This window comes from Stenella coeruleoalba, assembly GCF_951394435.1.
Source record: "Stenella coeruleoalba genome assembly, chromosome: 21".
Taxonomy (NCBI): Eukaryota; Metazoa; Chordata; class Mammalia; order Artiodactyla; family Delphinidae; genus Stenella; species Stenella coeruleoalba.
In genome coordinates this window covers 16,085,530-16,102,087 of record NC_137167.1, presented here as the reverse complement: position 1 = coordinate 16,102,087, position 16,558 = coordinate 16,085,530, and the positions used below count along the sequence as shown (strand labels likewise).

General features: G+C 38.2%; 1 protein-coding gene across 7 annotated transcripts in view; it reads right to left on the bottom strand.

Moving 5' to 3' along the window:
- Positions 1–16,558, bottom strand: part of LOC307179626 (uncharacterized protein C8orf48) — a 219,028-nt gene that overhangs the window by 109,340 nt on the left and 93,130 nt on the right. Inside the window, exon 1 of one of the 7 annotated variants that reach the window (XR_013825453.1) lies at positions 9,902–10,496. The exons of 4 other annotated variants lie outside the window; for them this stretch is intronic. The gene's annotated coding sequence lies outside the window, so the exon portion shown is untranslated. Of the gene's footprint in view, positions 1–9,901; positions 10,497–11,437; positions 11,473–12,316; positions 12,347–16,558 lie in introns of those variants that run through there. 2 more of the 7 variants (XM_079909036.1, XM_079909035.1) reach the window with 2 other exon arrangements.

Below are 16,558 nucleotides of genomic sequence, written 5' to 3'. Positions count from 1 at the left end.
ATCAATCTATCACTTTTTCCTTTTTTAATCTGTAATAAAGATTTAATTTTTAATTGTAATTTTAAAAAATTTTATTGTATACTGAAAAGTCAGTAAAAGAAAATTTTCACTGTCTGCATATTTTTCTGGCCATAATTATTATGTATTTCATTTCATAATTATTGAAAATAGTCATATCATGCTGTAGAGAAATATTAAGGACATCAGGCATGTCACTTCTGTGAGGTATGTAACATGCTTTTAATAAATTCCTTTTCTATTTAAAGTAGTCAGAATGGATCCTGTTATTTGCAACTAAGAACTCCAATCTATATAAACGGAGGATGAAAGGGATTGTTTTAAAAGAGATTTCAAAGGTCTAGAAGCCACACTGCAGAACTGCCCTAAAATAAAGAAATACATAAAAGAATAACAAGAGTCTTGTGATTATTATTTTATGTCTCTAAGACTCAAATAATATTACAATTTCACTTCGTATTTATTTTTATTTTATTTTATTTATTTATTTATTTTTGCGGTACGCAGGCCTCTCACTGTTGTGGCCTCTCCCATTGCGGGGCAGAGGCTCCGGACGTGCAGGCTCAGCGGCCATGGCTCACGGGCCCAGCCGCTCCGCAGCATGTGGGATCTTCCCGGGCCGGGGCATGAACCCGTGTCCCCTGCATCAGCAGGCGGACTCTCAACCACTGCGCCGCCAGGGAAGCCCTGTATTTATTTTTAAATGGTAGCAAATACTTCAGTGTCTACCCCTTCCAAATTTCCCTTTATTTAGAGGGCCTCCATCCAACCTAATATTGATAATAATACTAAATGTAAAGTTTCACTTATGTGTCATATGTTAAAGCAGATACTGAGTTCAGAAATAGAAATAAAGCCTACATCCTTGCCTTCAAGGGATTTACTGTGTTATTTGGGCAGGAAGACACATACATTAAAAAGGTAAGTTGCATACCTCAAAGGTCAATATGCAAAGGTGACAGGACTGTTCTAAGTATATTAAATATTGAAAGTTTTAAAAAATATATTATTAACTTTCCCATTGTTCAACATTCAGTTATGCCATTAGGAACAAAGTTCTATAAATGTTATTTTGAGTTATAAGGAATAATAACAAGAAGAATAACCAACATTAACGGCTTCTTTTGTGCTAGACACTCTTCTGGGTGCTGCATATACTTGAATTTATGAACTGAGATTATGTTGAACCTTCAGCTAGCTTTCAACCTTAAAAAATGAAAATCAATGAATCATTAAGTAAATACAACCCAAACTTACGGGAGTAAAATTTATCAGGGGTAAATAAAAGTTATATTTCTTATGGTTTTTAAATTTCACTTTTAAAAATTACTTAAGATATAATGCTTTTTCATTGTATTTCTCCTTTCTTGTGTTCCCATTTCCTGAATACGTTCCACACTTTTTCTCTTCTATGGACGATCAAAGGCTTCTTTCCCCTTCACAGACATGGTATTTTGGATATCCATCACTGTACATATGACCCTACGGCATGCTCCCCTGGATCTCTAAGCTGCCTCCATCATTAGAGAAACTGTATGCATTATCACAAAATGCAGAGGACATAAACTACCTTAAGCAAGAATGATCTGAAGTGCCATCTGCATTCTAAAAATCATTTTCACCAGGTAAAAGATAAGAGCTTCTTTACATAATTGATTTTACTTAATTGTTCATTTGTTCTCCACTATGGTGTATTAAATAAAGCAGCTCATAAACTTTAAATAAATGCATAAGTGCATTGACAGTCTTCTCAAACGAATGCTTTTTAAAGGCAACACCTTTTGTAATCAATATTATTAACTTACTAACTTCTGTAATAGTTGATGCATTATGAAATCATTTGGTGTTAATGCACAGCTGCCAGTTTTTCTGGAGGGCAGTGATAAAAGGCAATAAGAAAATGAGGAGGTATACTTTCGAAGAGACAAACAGATTATAGCTTGAATAAAAACTATGTATCCATTTAGCAGCCCACTAAAGTGGAGATACTAAATGCTGTAATACAAGGCACAGAGGCTAATATTTAGAAATAACTACGAAAGAGAGACTGGCCAGTCTTTGAAAATCTCTGCTCATTCTCTCAAACCTAAGGCTTCCACAGGTCTAAAGTTTAGAAGTAAATTACATCACACCTACGTGTGTTCTTTGGCTATTCCTAGGCCTCCTTCTGTAGCACCTCGCCTCTCAGGCCCGTCCTTCCCCACAAGGTGCCTAAAGCCTTTGAAATCCTAGTTCTGCTCTTCCCCACCTCCACCCAGAGCCTCCCATCACAAAAGCAACAGATTAATGTATTTATTCAAAGGATAAAGAAAAATGAGAACATAGTGTGTATGGATTCTGCCCTCATACAGGGTGTCCACACTTTTTAGTTTTATAAAAACAAATCCATTGAGACTGTTCCAAACCCAAAATTATAAGATAAGTCTTCAGACAAGGAGAAAAATTCCAAGAAAATTCTAACAACTCTATGATTTGAGTTTCAGAAAATAGCAGTTAGGGTCCTACTTCACTGAACATTACCTTTGTTTTGTGGATTCAACCAGAATCAGATTCCCATGCTCACTCCCATCCCCAAAATATCAACTGCCTTGAAGTTTCTCCATTACCTGTACACAGCAGGAAGACCAGCTGCCTCTCATCAGCCAGTTACACCCAGAGTTATTCCACCCCAAGCTGCTACTTTTAGACTCATATTACTCACACAAGGCCCTTTATCCTCCTTAGCAAGGATCCTTTTACTGAAAACTAACCGGCTTTCTCTTTAACTAACTTCCAGCATCACCATCAGTGACTTCAATATCCAAATTTATTACTGATACATAAGCCTGACCTTATACTCCTGTGATTCCATCTCCTCTAACCTTCAGCTGTACTCCATTCAGTCACCTACTCACATGGTCAACCCTCTCGTTATATCCTTCTCCTTACCATATAGATTTGTGCCTCTATTAATTTGTGGTCACTGACCTCAACAAAGGAACACTTCCCAGCAACTCATTTACAACTTGGAATCTCTTTGAAGTTCCAATCCTCCTCACCTTTTCATCAGCCTCAAATTTTATCTGACTTATTTCGCTGCAAAATATGCAATATGTCAGAAAATAACCTCTATAGTTCTTGCAATAAACATGCAAACCCATCTGCATCTGCATTTATCCCCTCCTGCCTCTCTGCTTTTTAAGAGAAGAGCTTACCCTCTTCCCATCCAAAACCTTCATCTTGTGCTTATGATCCCATTTTCTCCAACTCCACATACACGTATTCAGCTCCTAGACTTCACTTTTCAACCAGGCATTCCCTCTTCTCTCTGTTGGCTTCTTTTCATCAGCATTTAAATCTACTCAGATCTTCCTCCAATCAAAGAACAAAACAAAATGTATCCTGCCCTCCCCATCTCTCTCTAAAGGATTTTTCTACATGCACTGATTGTTAATTCCTCACTGCTCATGCTTCCCTACTCTGCTTCTCCTTCTAGGTTTCTGCAGGATATAAAGAAACCAGCTTGCACCAATTCATGAGAGCCAATTGTGCGCACCTTTTCCCAGCTTCAAGGGGATGTTAACACTGGTAGCTCAAAAATAAGTAGCCGGAGGAATGCTTACCCATGGAAATTGGCAAATGCTACAAATCTGTGAATCAGCTTTGTTACTTTGTTTTTTTATTTATCTGCACACTGCTGTTTGTCTTCTACAATCCCCCAAATGCCATTTCTCAGCATTTCTCAGATGCTACTGCAAACACACTAACATTTTATCCTTCTTTTCATTCTCAGAAATTCAAACATCACTAACGCATTGAGAATTCTCACATATGCCACCAGCCCAACACTCACTCCATAAATCTACCCAAATTCTCCTTGTTTCTCTCCATTGAAATTTTCTCACGTACACGTCAAAACTTAATATTTCCGAAATTGAGCTCACGTTGTTTCTTCCAAAAGATGGGTGCCTTCTGCCATTTTTCAGTAAGTGACTCAGTTGCTCAAACAAGAAAATTGGGTATTATCCTCGACTCTTCGACCTTCCTTCATTGCAAGTGTATTCTACCACCTAAGTATTTCTCAAATTCACAAACTTCTTTTCTTTTGTTGTTCTATAGCCATAAGCTATAATTTAAGTTACTTCAACAGCCTTCTAACTTGTCTCTTTGCATCCAGAATTGTTCCGGCTCAATCCATTATCTTCACTACAACAAGAATATTTTAAAAAAACAAATTTAAAAATCATGTTACTCTCCTACTTAAAACCCTAAGTGTTTCTGATAAAGTCCGAAACCTTTTCATAGTTCATTAAACATTTTCTAATCTGGCTCCTGATGACCTGCCCAGGTTCACCTCTCTCTTTTCTAGTTTATTGTATGCTACAACCATTTCAAATGCTTTCAGTTTCCCAATTTTATCATGCTTTTGCTTTTCCACCTCCCAAAATCCTCTTCTTCTTCCTGTGTCATTAGTTGTTGCCCCTAATTTTTAATTCAGTAACTGTTTTTCTTTCTACACCTTTAATTTTGCATCCTGTACAGGCATCCCTCGGTATCAGAGGATTGGTTCCAGGATCCCCCTCAGATACCAAAATCCCTGGACATTCAAGACCCTTATATAAAATGGCATAGTATTTGCATGTTTTATAACTTTACTTTCAAAGAATTACATTACCATACAGTATGCCTCCCTTATAAATGGAGAAACTGTGTATCAGCCTATCATCAAAGGTGTTTTTATTGTAACAATGTTTTTAATACTATATTATGAATATGGTTGTAATACTATGTGCCATAAAAATTGTATAAAGATTCATTACTTTATAGGTGGCTACCATGAAGCAATCTTATAGATTGCACTAGGCTACCACCATAAAGCAATCGTACTGCGGCTTCTTTAATTATCAATGTATAAATCATTATACCTGTAAATAAATATGAATTTCTCTTTCACATTATCTTTTCATTTTTGATGCCTAGTGTTAGTAATACGTATAACACCCACAGCGTTTTGTATCATATAAGACATGATGCAGGTACTGACACACAAAGGATTCATTTTGTAACCAGACGAAATAAACTTAGGTTATCGATAAATACAGTATAGTACTGTAAATGTATCTTCTCTTCCTTATGATTGTCTTAATAACATTCTCTTTTCTCTGGCTTACTTTATTGTAAAGATATGGTATGTAATACATATCACATACAAAACATGTGTTAATCAAATGTTTACGTTATCGGTAAGGCTTCCAGTCAACAGCAGGCTATCGATAGTTACTTTCTGGGCAGTCAAAAGCGATATATACAGATGTCCCACTGTGTGGGGGAGGGGGAGAAGTGTTGGTGCCACCAACCCCCCCACTGTTCAAGGGTCAACTGTAACGTAAAGACGTGAATATCACTATAAGGAAAAAGTTCTTTCTTTTGCACTGTACTATTATCTGAGCCAACAGTCACTAGTATATTATAAGGTAAAGATGTGACATGTATTTTCTTTATGCATAATATAAAAATAACAACGTGCCTAGCACAAAGCCAGGTACATCACAGACCTCTATCAAAGTCTGCTTAATGTGAATACATGCCAAATATATAAAGTTATAGATTTGTAGAAAAATCTGAGCATCCTCTTAAGGATAAGAAAATGATTCCCCTCTTCTCTGTTTATAACCTATACTCTTAAAAAAAAAAAAAAAAAAGGCTTTGCAAGTATTTGCATGTGTGAGACTTTGTGTATCCCACACTGACCTGAGCAGACATGTGGTATAATGGGACAACTGCCAGAAAAAGTTCTTCTGTCCCCAAAATGTTGTGTCCTCTGGCTTGCTGACCAAGGTCAGTAATCTTCCACTTTAGTTAATTTAGAATTTGAATGCCACAATTAAAAATGCTTTTACTTTCAAAAGGGAAAGTCACAAGAAACCACTGATTAACCACTGCTGCCTTTATTGGTTTCTTGGTTAAATACTAAGCTACCTAGGAAGGCATTCAAGGATAAGGACAATGAGAAGTTTTAGAATGAAAAGTTTGGGAAAGAAATAGAGTGGAGAGAGAGCTGGGCAACTGGGCCGCCAAATGAGGCCACAGAGACTTCAAGGGCAGGAAGCATTTCAGAAAGGGAAGTAGAGGGGAGCTCCTCTATGTCACAGTTCTGCCCAGGGCCATCCCAGCCAGGGACCATTATATTTGCTTTATTTACTCTTTTAATAGAGTCTAAAAAGCATAAAGGACCTGGCCTGGTCAGGTCTCTTCTGGGCAGCTTTTTTTCTAATAGAACCCAGTAGCCACAGCCATAAAGAGCATGAACAATCTCTAAAGGGGACAGTCTACTCAGGGCTGCTCCATCTCTGCTTGTTCAGATTGGCCAGAGAAGTAATGAAATGTCCTCTGAAAATCTTTTCAAGTGGATAGTATTGTGGGATTTTTACCCAGCTTTACTGAACTATAATTGACATATACATTCTGTGTTTACTTCCCATTTCAGACTTTTTTCTAAAGAGTAAAGACATAAACTGAAAGTTTAAACATCTCTTTCCTTTAAAAAGAAATTCACCAAATATATTCCCTTTTTTAAAAAATGGGTGAATTTTAATCTGCTTACTATGGCTCAAAAAAGAAGCACTTCCCTATAATTCAAATATTTAAATGGTACTTTTTTTTTTTTTCTAACCAGACTCAAAACAACTTAATATGAGTGGATTCTAGTGAATTTCAAATATCAGAATCCAGAAGATCATCCACAGTCTTCTGGACCTTCCTTTGCAATGCTTTTTACATTTATTAGAAACTCCTAAATTTAGCAGTTATACTTTATGTAACTAGAAATTTGTCTTCAAATGCTATAGTAACTTTAATGTGTATGAAGCTCTCAAGGGGCTTCTATTTTTTCTCCTAGAAGGGAGAATTTCCATAATTACTCTCAAATGTCATTAAAATATGTTTTTAAAATTTATTTCAACTTTTCTCAGTCCCCAGAAAAACTACTTTCAAAACGGTTACCTTGAAATATATATATACACACACATACACACACACACACACACACACACTCACACATACTGTGGAAACAGCTGTTTGATACTGAAATGAAGGACTATCACTGAACTGTTTACACTCCTGATGCATGCGCCTTTTCAAATTACCTAAGGCAGACATGGTATTTCAAACACATAGAGTCAAGGTAATCTGAGTGAGGAGACTAAGTCATTGTACTTAAGAAAAGTGAATCAATGTACATCACTGCAAAATATTCAGCTTCATTCAGATGACTCTATATTTCACATTCCCTTATCAATGATAAACGTTGTCTCTAAAGGAATGTTGTCTATATATTTTTTCTAATGATAGAAATTGTCCAAATTAGAACAAAAGTCTGAATTTTTCTAGTTATGCTATGAGAGTCTATATCATTTTCAGACTGTGACTATGATTGGGAGACAGCACAGGAGTATTAGTGTTGATATCTATTGGGCAAGTGTTTATTTCTTGAGGAGATTTTTTTTGCTTTTTGTCTTGAATGGTACAAATTTTAGAATAAACCATCTAAATAACGGCATCACTTACACCCCACTGCCTAAGATTTGTTTAAATAGTCACAAGGCTGAAAATTCTGTAGAGTTATCAAAGCAATATGTTTCGAGATTCAAGAAATGATACAATAATAATGTAAATCAAAAGCTAGGAAGAAAACATAAATTATTTTTAGAAGTATTATGTTAACATTGTCAACTCATTAGACAACCTGTAAAATGGAAATACTAAATTTTGGTAAATTTATTATTTGCAGAATGTTTCTTATAGACATGAGATTTCTTCACAATCTTTAACCCCATGAAGTGAGAAGAGTTTGAGGTCTTTATTTTTTTACTTAATCTTGCCGTTTCTAGTTTGTGATTTCTCCTTCTCAAGTTATAAAACATTAATGATCATTACAAGCACTATTTCACAAACTACAAATTAAAGTTCTATAGCACTTAAAAAGCTTAAGAGGCTACATTTCTGATTACATAGCAGCTATCTCGAACAGTTATTACATGAGAGGTTTCTAAGTAAAATCACAATGAAAGCAAGGTAAAATTTAACTGCATGATTCTAGCGTGGCCTGATAACATTTGCTATCATGCACTGACAGCCGTGGAAAACAGTCTTTACGTCTCCAAGGAAAAGCAGACTTTAAGGTCTCCCAACATTGGATTAGATGCCCTTGTTTCTAAAATAATCTTTCAGAATCAATGAGTTATTAAAAGGGGGCACATACCACCCCCCACCCAGAAATTAGTAACATTGTTTTTGGCAAAATTCTACCAAATAATAATGAAAAAAACTTTATTTTGCATTCTGCCTCCCTTCATGGAATTTGCAATCCAACTGGAAACATAGAAACAATATCTGGAATACCAAGCTATAGCAGGTTGCAATTTAGAGTTATGAAACTGGGTTCTTTTCTCCTCATATCTTCCCATTTTCTTTCTGACAATGCAAAAGGGAAATTGAGTCTTTATTTCTTAAGGTGAGGTCTATGGCAGGATAGAAAAACAAAGATGGCTTCCAAATTTTTCCATTTCTAGCTATTTACTCCAAAATCCTAAGACTTTGGGGAACTCAAAGAATGTTGGTTTCCACTAAAGGGAGTAGATTCAAGGAAAAGATTTTTCCACAGTATAAAATAATTGTCCTGGCCTTCTTTTTTGTTTTGGTGGGGGAAGGGAAGATGAGGTAGAGATAAAAACAAAAGAAAAGAAGGAAAATTAGAATGATAGATCACAATCATAGAGAGCAAGAATGTCCAGAGGAAATGGTTAACAGGTACACACCAAGAAAGACAACCAAGAGAGACCGTTGCTCTTGTTCAAGGACCAAGTTGCCCCACAGGACTACAGAGAGTACAGTGCATAAACTAACTACCCAAACTTCACATGATCAAGTTTGGCTCATGGAACAACCATTACCATGTCTGATATCTTCTACAGGAGATTTCAATTTATCATCAGCTAACACCTCGCCCAACAGCCACCCAGAAGGAGAGCTGCCCGTGTTGCAAAACTGCATATGCCCCACCTGAATTTCTTCCTGATAACATGTCTCCTCTCAAAGCTTAAGGGTTCTTCACCTGAAACTAATACAACATTGTAAATCAACTATACTCCAATAAAATTTTTTTAAAAAGCTTAAGGATTCTTTTAAGCCCAAGAAGAAACAGGTGGTAAGCTATCTAGTAGGCAGGTAAGGCTGGAAAAACTGAATTGAACCAGCTTGAAACTGTGTTTAGACTCTCTAAGGGTATAGTCATTACATATCATACGAGGGAATTTGCACTTCTGGGGGAACTTGGCCACCAACCAGGAGGTAGAAAGTCACAGTTAAAAATCACTGCTGAACATGTATATCTTCGTGGAACTTAAATATTGTGTTAGGAATTTTAAGGAAAATATTAAGAAATTTAATGGTAACTTGAAGCATAATTTTTACATATGAAAACAGAATAGACTCTTTTATGAAACAGAAAATAAAATAAACTAGAATACTAAATATTATGGCCATTACCTTCAAACTCAAACTCAAAAGATTCCCTCCAACTCTGCCCTAGGGCTTTAGCTCCCTCCGCTCTGAGAATAAGATACTTCAGTAGGAAATGTAATGAACACCACTACACAATAACATGTGCAATTCATTGTGAATCTTTCCGGTGCTCTAAATTTTCAGGGAAAAAAAAAACTTTTTAAAAATGAGTTTGCATAGATAAACTATTATAAGCTAATTACTGAAAAAAGCAAATATTACATAAACATAGGATATTTACATAAGTATGAAGAAGCACTGCGTACTTTGATGTGCAGAGTTACTTCCCTTACAGTCTTCATTTAGGTAAAAAGATTTTGGGGTTGTTTTTTTCCCAACTCACCGGCTCTACGCAGCAGCATCGCACACCACGTGTGGCCTCACATGGCTTCTCCGCCTCCTTCAAGGAAGAGGAGCTGGAGACAATTCCCGTCGCTTCCTCGTGGGCGCAAAGGGTGTGCCCACCACACGACGATGGTCGATGACGGTGTCCTTGCTGGGGTCAGGGTCGAGGCCAGGTTCGGCACCGCGGGCGGGAAGACGCTGGCATGGCGGCCTCCCAGCACCCAGCCCGGACCAGAGCCTCGTGCAGGCACCCGCAGCTCACCCTCGCAGTTGGCGCAGGCTTGCCTGGGCTCGTTCAGCCGCACCAGTTCGGTCCTTGGCTCGTACCAGCTCCTCTGCGGGTGTCAGGCTCAGCTCCACACCCAGCACCTGTTCCAGGGCCTTGATATTCTGGCCCGCACCCTGGCAGCTTCCTCTGCTGGCTCCACGGGGTGAGGCCTGTAGGCTTGAAGTCTGGAAACTTGATGCCTGCAGTCTCAGGAACAGTTGGCTTCTCGGCCTCCTTCTCCTGGGGCGGCTGCTTCTCGGGGTCCTCGCTCCGCAGCGGGGTCTGCGGCTGTGAGTAGCTTCAGCGAGTCCTGGCTAGGCTCTTCGCGCTCCTCTGCCGGGACTAGATCTGGCGCAGCTTACGTAGCGGGTACTTCTCCGCCGCCACCTGCTCTGAGGCTTGTTACCGGGCAACGCTTCAGCTGTTCCTTCCGCCGTTGCAGGTGCCCAGCATCAAACCCTGGTATCTTGAGGTCTGTGTTTGGCATGGCGTGCATGTTGGCCAGCTTAGCACAGATATGGTAATACCGCTCCTTCAAGTCCTCCACAGACCTCTTCTTAAACCGCTGGTGATCATCCCGATCGTGGCTAATGACAAAACTGCCTGTCGCCAGTGGAAGAACGTGGCTTCAGCCGTGCAGACTAGGTTGGTGAATGGCATCCACTTACAGGACCACGCCTTCTTGGGGCCCAACTTGGCCTTAACTGTGCGGTGGCCTTGACCAGGCTCACTGGGTAACAGTGGAGGTGCATCCTTCTCGTCAGAGTAGCACAGTGCTTAGAATTCCTGGTGCATGTCCGTGGGAAGGTCAGTGTCTCTGAGGACTTCCTGGACTTTTTCTTCCGCAGGTTGGTATTGTCCTTCTTGCTGATGGTCCCGGAAGCCGCATGACCCTCTTATCCCCGAGTTCTAGCATGTCCTACCCATCTGTGCCCACAGACATTGCGCCTGAGAGATGGGGGAGTGCCCCGAGGTCAAGGATCAGTGCCTGGACTTCCGCACTGCGGCCTGGTGGCTCCATTATCCCCGCAAAACCACAGACCTTTTTTCTTTGCCGGGGGTGGGAGAGGTGGCTGGTACGCAATAACTTTACTGAAAGAAAAGTGTAGTGAAATCTGTCGAAAGCTTAAGGAAGAGAACTTCGACACCTCCCCTCAAGCTCAGGACCAAGTGCAACGAGTGGATTCTTTCAGGATGTTGTCAGGCAGGGTGCGTCTATCTCCCTGCTGTTTCCCTGCAAAGATCTGCGTCTCTATCAGCCAGTGTCAGCTGGCGGGCAGCAACCAAACCAGTCGTTTGCACTGGGAAATATGAAGAACTATTAATTCATAAGAGGGAATTTACCAATAAGAATGGTAAAGAGAATCTAAAGAATACAGAAAAGACAGATGTAAGTGGCAGTCACTACCTCTAGGACTAAAAGAGAGTATTCAAGGAAGAGAAACTTGGAAGAAAGCTACGCAGACTGATGTTCAGAACCAGTTGCAGAAAGTGCGACTGTCTCCCACTGGAGGGCAGAGTATTTCACCGAGGTGTTGCACACCACGCCTGCCCGGCAGAAACTAACTGCACAAAGGGATTCGAGCAACACTACTAGGAAGCCACCAGCTGAAGAGGATGGGAGCAGGGCGCTGAAACTTGCTGGGAGTGGCTACCTCTGAGGTGAGAACAAATCTCACGAGAAAGCTGCATCTGGAGTTCTGGCAAAACGTGCTAAGAAGCCACTCCACAGGGGACACACTATTGAGTGACCCACATGAGAATGGCAGCTCAGCTGCATATCACTATAGCAAAAGGGGAAAACCACTGGTTTCTGGAAGAGGGGGTCTTCTCCCCTGTGGTATCCTTCCAGAGCCTTCTACTATAATGTTTAACATTATGCCAAGTGTTAAAGGAGAACTGATTACAAGGTCCAGCTCCAATATTACAAAGCAGGACAAAGGAGGATGGTTTAGGGGCTGAGGTTATATGTTGAGAACAGACACCCTGTACTTCCAAATAACTTCAACTATAATCCTTCAGCCATAAAGGAAGACCAGCATTCGTTTCAAAATTCTGCATGTCCATGTATCATCTATACATAAATATTTTGAAGTCTGAGTCTGTGTCGTGGTGATGGGGGCGGATTAGTATCAAGGAACTCTTGCTTCTGGCCACCTCATTTCTTAGATGAAGCTGCATATCAATAAATAACAGTAGGTGATATTAAATGTTAAAAATCAAGGTAAAATAATGATCGCAGCAAACTCTTTTCACGTGATATTAGAACACTGTTTAACAAAGCCACTTGAGTCATCTGAATCTCTAATGGAAACATTCTATATCCTATTAATATTAGGCTAGATATTGAAAAAACAAACTGATGAGATGCAAATGATTACTGTCTCATGGAAATGAGTTCTGTATGGTAAAGAAGATAAGCCCAAATTTTATGGTTTTATTATCCTGTATAGGTCATTATACCAGTTCGATATCTAACTAAGCAAATTTATATATATATATATTTATACGATCCTATATATATATATATATATATATAGGATTGTTTCATTTATTCACATTTAAGTTTTTATTGATAGATTACATCTGCCACATACCTTCTGTTTTCTGTCTTCCTCCTTTACATTGAGTATTTTTGCACTAAGTGAATATTTTTAATGTAACATTCTAATTTCTTTAATGTTTTTTCACTTTTGAAAAAAGGATTTTCTTAGTTGTTGCTCTGGGGATTTTTATATATATCTTAATTTAGAATCTACTCTAGATTTATACTGGTTTAATTCCATTGAGATATAGAAGCATTAATTCTGAAGAGCTTGATTTTTTGTGGTATTATTGTTATTCAGTTGCATCTGTATATCATACAAATCCAACAATAAATTGTTATAATTATTACTTTATATAATTTCATTTATTTTAAAGGAGCTGAGGAAAGAAAGGAGAGCAGGTATATATTTATAACACTTATATATGTAGTTATATCTTCTTATGTACCATTTCTGGTTCTCTTCACTTGTGCCTGTGGATTTGAGTTACCATCTGGTATCATTTCCTTAGCCCAGTACAACTTTGCTCCCACTCACCTCCTTCGTGCTGGTGTTGGCAAATAACATTTCTATATGTTATGGGCCAAACAATACAATTATATACAATTATATTGTTTTATACAATTTATTTTGTAATCAGTTAAGAGAAGAGGAAATAAGGGCTTTATCAATTTCATAGTTCTCCAAACTTCAAGAATGAAATCATTTTTTGTGTAAGCCTTGAACTTTGAGTCAGGAGTTGGGACTTCATACCTAGATCTTAATTAAGCCGGACTAACTTGAGAGATGAGGATTCAAAAGAAAATGTGCAAGTGTCTCCTCCAATTGCCCTCAAAGCATGAAGGAAATTACAATTTGAATGTGTTACGGAGTCGTACTCAGTTAATATTTACCAGTCCTTTAAAAAAAGTCCTATATGCTGAAGGTCTGATGACTGAAATATACTTAAAAGCCTAAATTGATGACTTAACAATGTTGAAAAAGAAGCATTAGGCCTTGATGCCACATAGCAGCATAAAAGGATTTTAGACCCATTTCCCTGGCTGATTTAACAGCAAATGTATCTGACAGTGAAATAAATGACCTGTCAATGTATCATCCAGCCATGCATTTCTGTGATTTCAATAGTTACAAACATTATTACTCCATCTCCTCAGTTTTATTCTTTTTCTTTTTTTACTGACATGTAAAAATCAGATATTATGTGTGACAGAATAAAGCTTTTGTGGAAGGTAAAAAGAGGTTTTATCTGAAATAAGCACCACTTCTCATTTTACACCCATGATATCAAAAGAGACTTATACTCTGACCTTGCATTTGAAAGAATGTTGTATGTAGTGCGATAAAAAAATCATGTAAGGATTTAGCAGACTTGTAGGTTCAGGCACTAGAGTCCAAGGGTAAAGATGCAAAGAAATATTAAAAAAAAAAAAAAAAAAAAAACTGCTAAAGCAGAATGACTCCTTCCCTCTGGCAAAATCACTGCCTCCCAGAAATAAAATGTAACATCCCAATTCTTTCAAGTGAGACCCTCTGATTTTCTCTCACCATAGCCCTGGGGCCATACCAAAGCCATCCTACTCTTATTACGGTAGCAAGGTTACAATGAACCTACCCAAGGAGCTGAAATATAAATGGGAATGCCTCTAAATTAGAAAAGAGTGGTGAGGAAGACTACAAAAGAAAACCTAAAAAGCCAAAGAAGTAAATGTAGTATAATCTAGAAAGACAAAAAAGAGAAACATAAATTTAATATATCAGAAAAAACAAAATGAGTTTCCTTCATTTTTGACGCTTTCTAACCAAAAGCTGGAAGGAATCTGAGAGCTCATCTAATCCAGCTTCTTAGTCTTCCAGATAAAAAAATTGTAGCCTAGAAACGTACTTCCCCAGATACATTCTTTGAGATTCTTCTGAACTTAACAGTTTTAGGAAGAGTAATGACTTTAAAAAAAAATTAAAGGGTGAACACAAAAATTTTAAAGTATACTTAAAGTTAAATTTAAATACGTATTACTTTGTAGATATATCCCAAATACTAACAGAGAAAGTGAAGTGCCGTTCTTTAGATGTTTATGGTGACCATAAACACAGGTTTCTATAGAGTAGAAAAGACATTACTTTGGGAAATGAGTAATTGAGAAATGTAAAAATATTGCATTTTATCAATATTTTTGACATGGCATGCATTGGTAGTACAAGAAAATATCCACTAAAGAAGCTGGATTCGTTTTTAATAACTTTTTAAAAAATTGACAATGATAAATACAATATTTATATCTGACAGCTAAAATTGAAGAGGCCGATGAAGAATTTGAAAAGTTAACAAACACCATAAAATCATACCTACTAAGATGGATAAATCTATGGAGATTATTCAACTTAAATAAAGGAAAAGCAGTCTTCAATTTTATAAAGGGTTTGTAAAAAATTAACAAACAGAAACCTCAATTAAAGAGAGTTGGGAGACCAGAAGGGGGAGCTCTCAGACCCTGTGATGACAGCAGAGCCCAACAGGAAGGAGAAAGACTCCTCTTCTTTCCTGGCAAGGACTCCACCAGAGAAGAGCCATGCGCTCTGTTTATTGTAGCTCCCTCCCCGGCCCACCCACCCCCCAAGGCCAATTTCCTTTTCCTCTCTTGAAAAGCATTCTCCTCCCTATGCCTTGTGGCAATTTTCAGGGTTGCAGAACTCGAATTGTAATTCTCTGCTGATCCCAAATGAACCCATCTTTGCTGGAGAAATATCTAGCAGTCTATTTGTTTCGGGTTAACAGGTTTCTACACAGAGGATGAATTAGTATCTCTTTACTATCAAAGAAAACACAACAGAATAGTTATTCACAAGAGAATAGAAGATACAGAGAATCTATAAGAAGCATTTATTAAAGAGCTTACTTTTTCCACCTCTATCATCAGTGTATTATGGCAACAATTAAAATAGTTTTGCAAAACTATGTTTTAAGTATCATGTACGTTTTACGTTTTATGGAAAGAAAATAGTTTAAAAAGACAAAAACAAGAAACGCATGCAGGTACACATGTGTAGCCAGGAATATTACATTATTTTATGCCCTCAAAAAACCCTACAGTCTAAACTATTATTTCCCCCTAGATAATATACAAAAGTAACCTTAATAGTAGGAATCAGATTGTGGTTACTTTTCCCAGAACAGCTACTTACATGCAATAATTAAAATGAGGAATTCTTTAAGCACTGAAAGGCAGATGTCAAAAATGTCACTTAGGGCTTCCCTGGTGGCGCAGTGGTTGAGAGTCCGCCTGCCGATGCAGGGGACACGGGTTCGTGCCCTGGTCCGGGAGGATCCCACATGCCGCGGAGCGGCTGGGCCCGTGAGCCATGGCTGCTGAGCCTGCGCTCCGCAACGGGACAGGCCCGCGTACCGCAAAAAAAAAAAATAAATAAAAAAAAATAAAATAAAAATGTCACTTACTACATACACCTCAGGATGAATTTTCCTACCCACTCAGTTATCCCTTGAAGGTATAAAGTTTTCCTGAAAATCGACTGGAACCTATTTTCATTTTAAAAATTAAGCCTGGTACACCATACTCTACATAGACTAGGATGTATTAGAGGTCAATAAATATTAAATGAAGTCCAGGGCTAGGCAGAATTATTCTTTTTTCTGTTTTGAAGGGATAGAAGGCCCCAATTAGCTGCAAAGAAGGCTTGAAATGTGTTATAGTTGCAGATTAACTCCTGCTAAAAATGGAGTTCAGTTAGAAAATAAGGATGCAATGAACATTAGGCAGGCATCTAATATGCTCTGACACATCCTGTAATAACAATGGAATAATCCACCCACTTCCTCACCAGC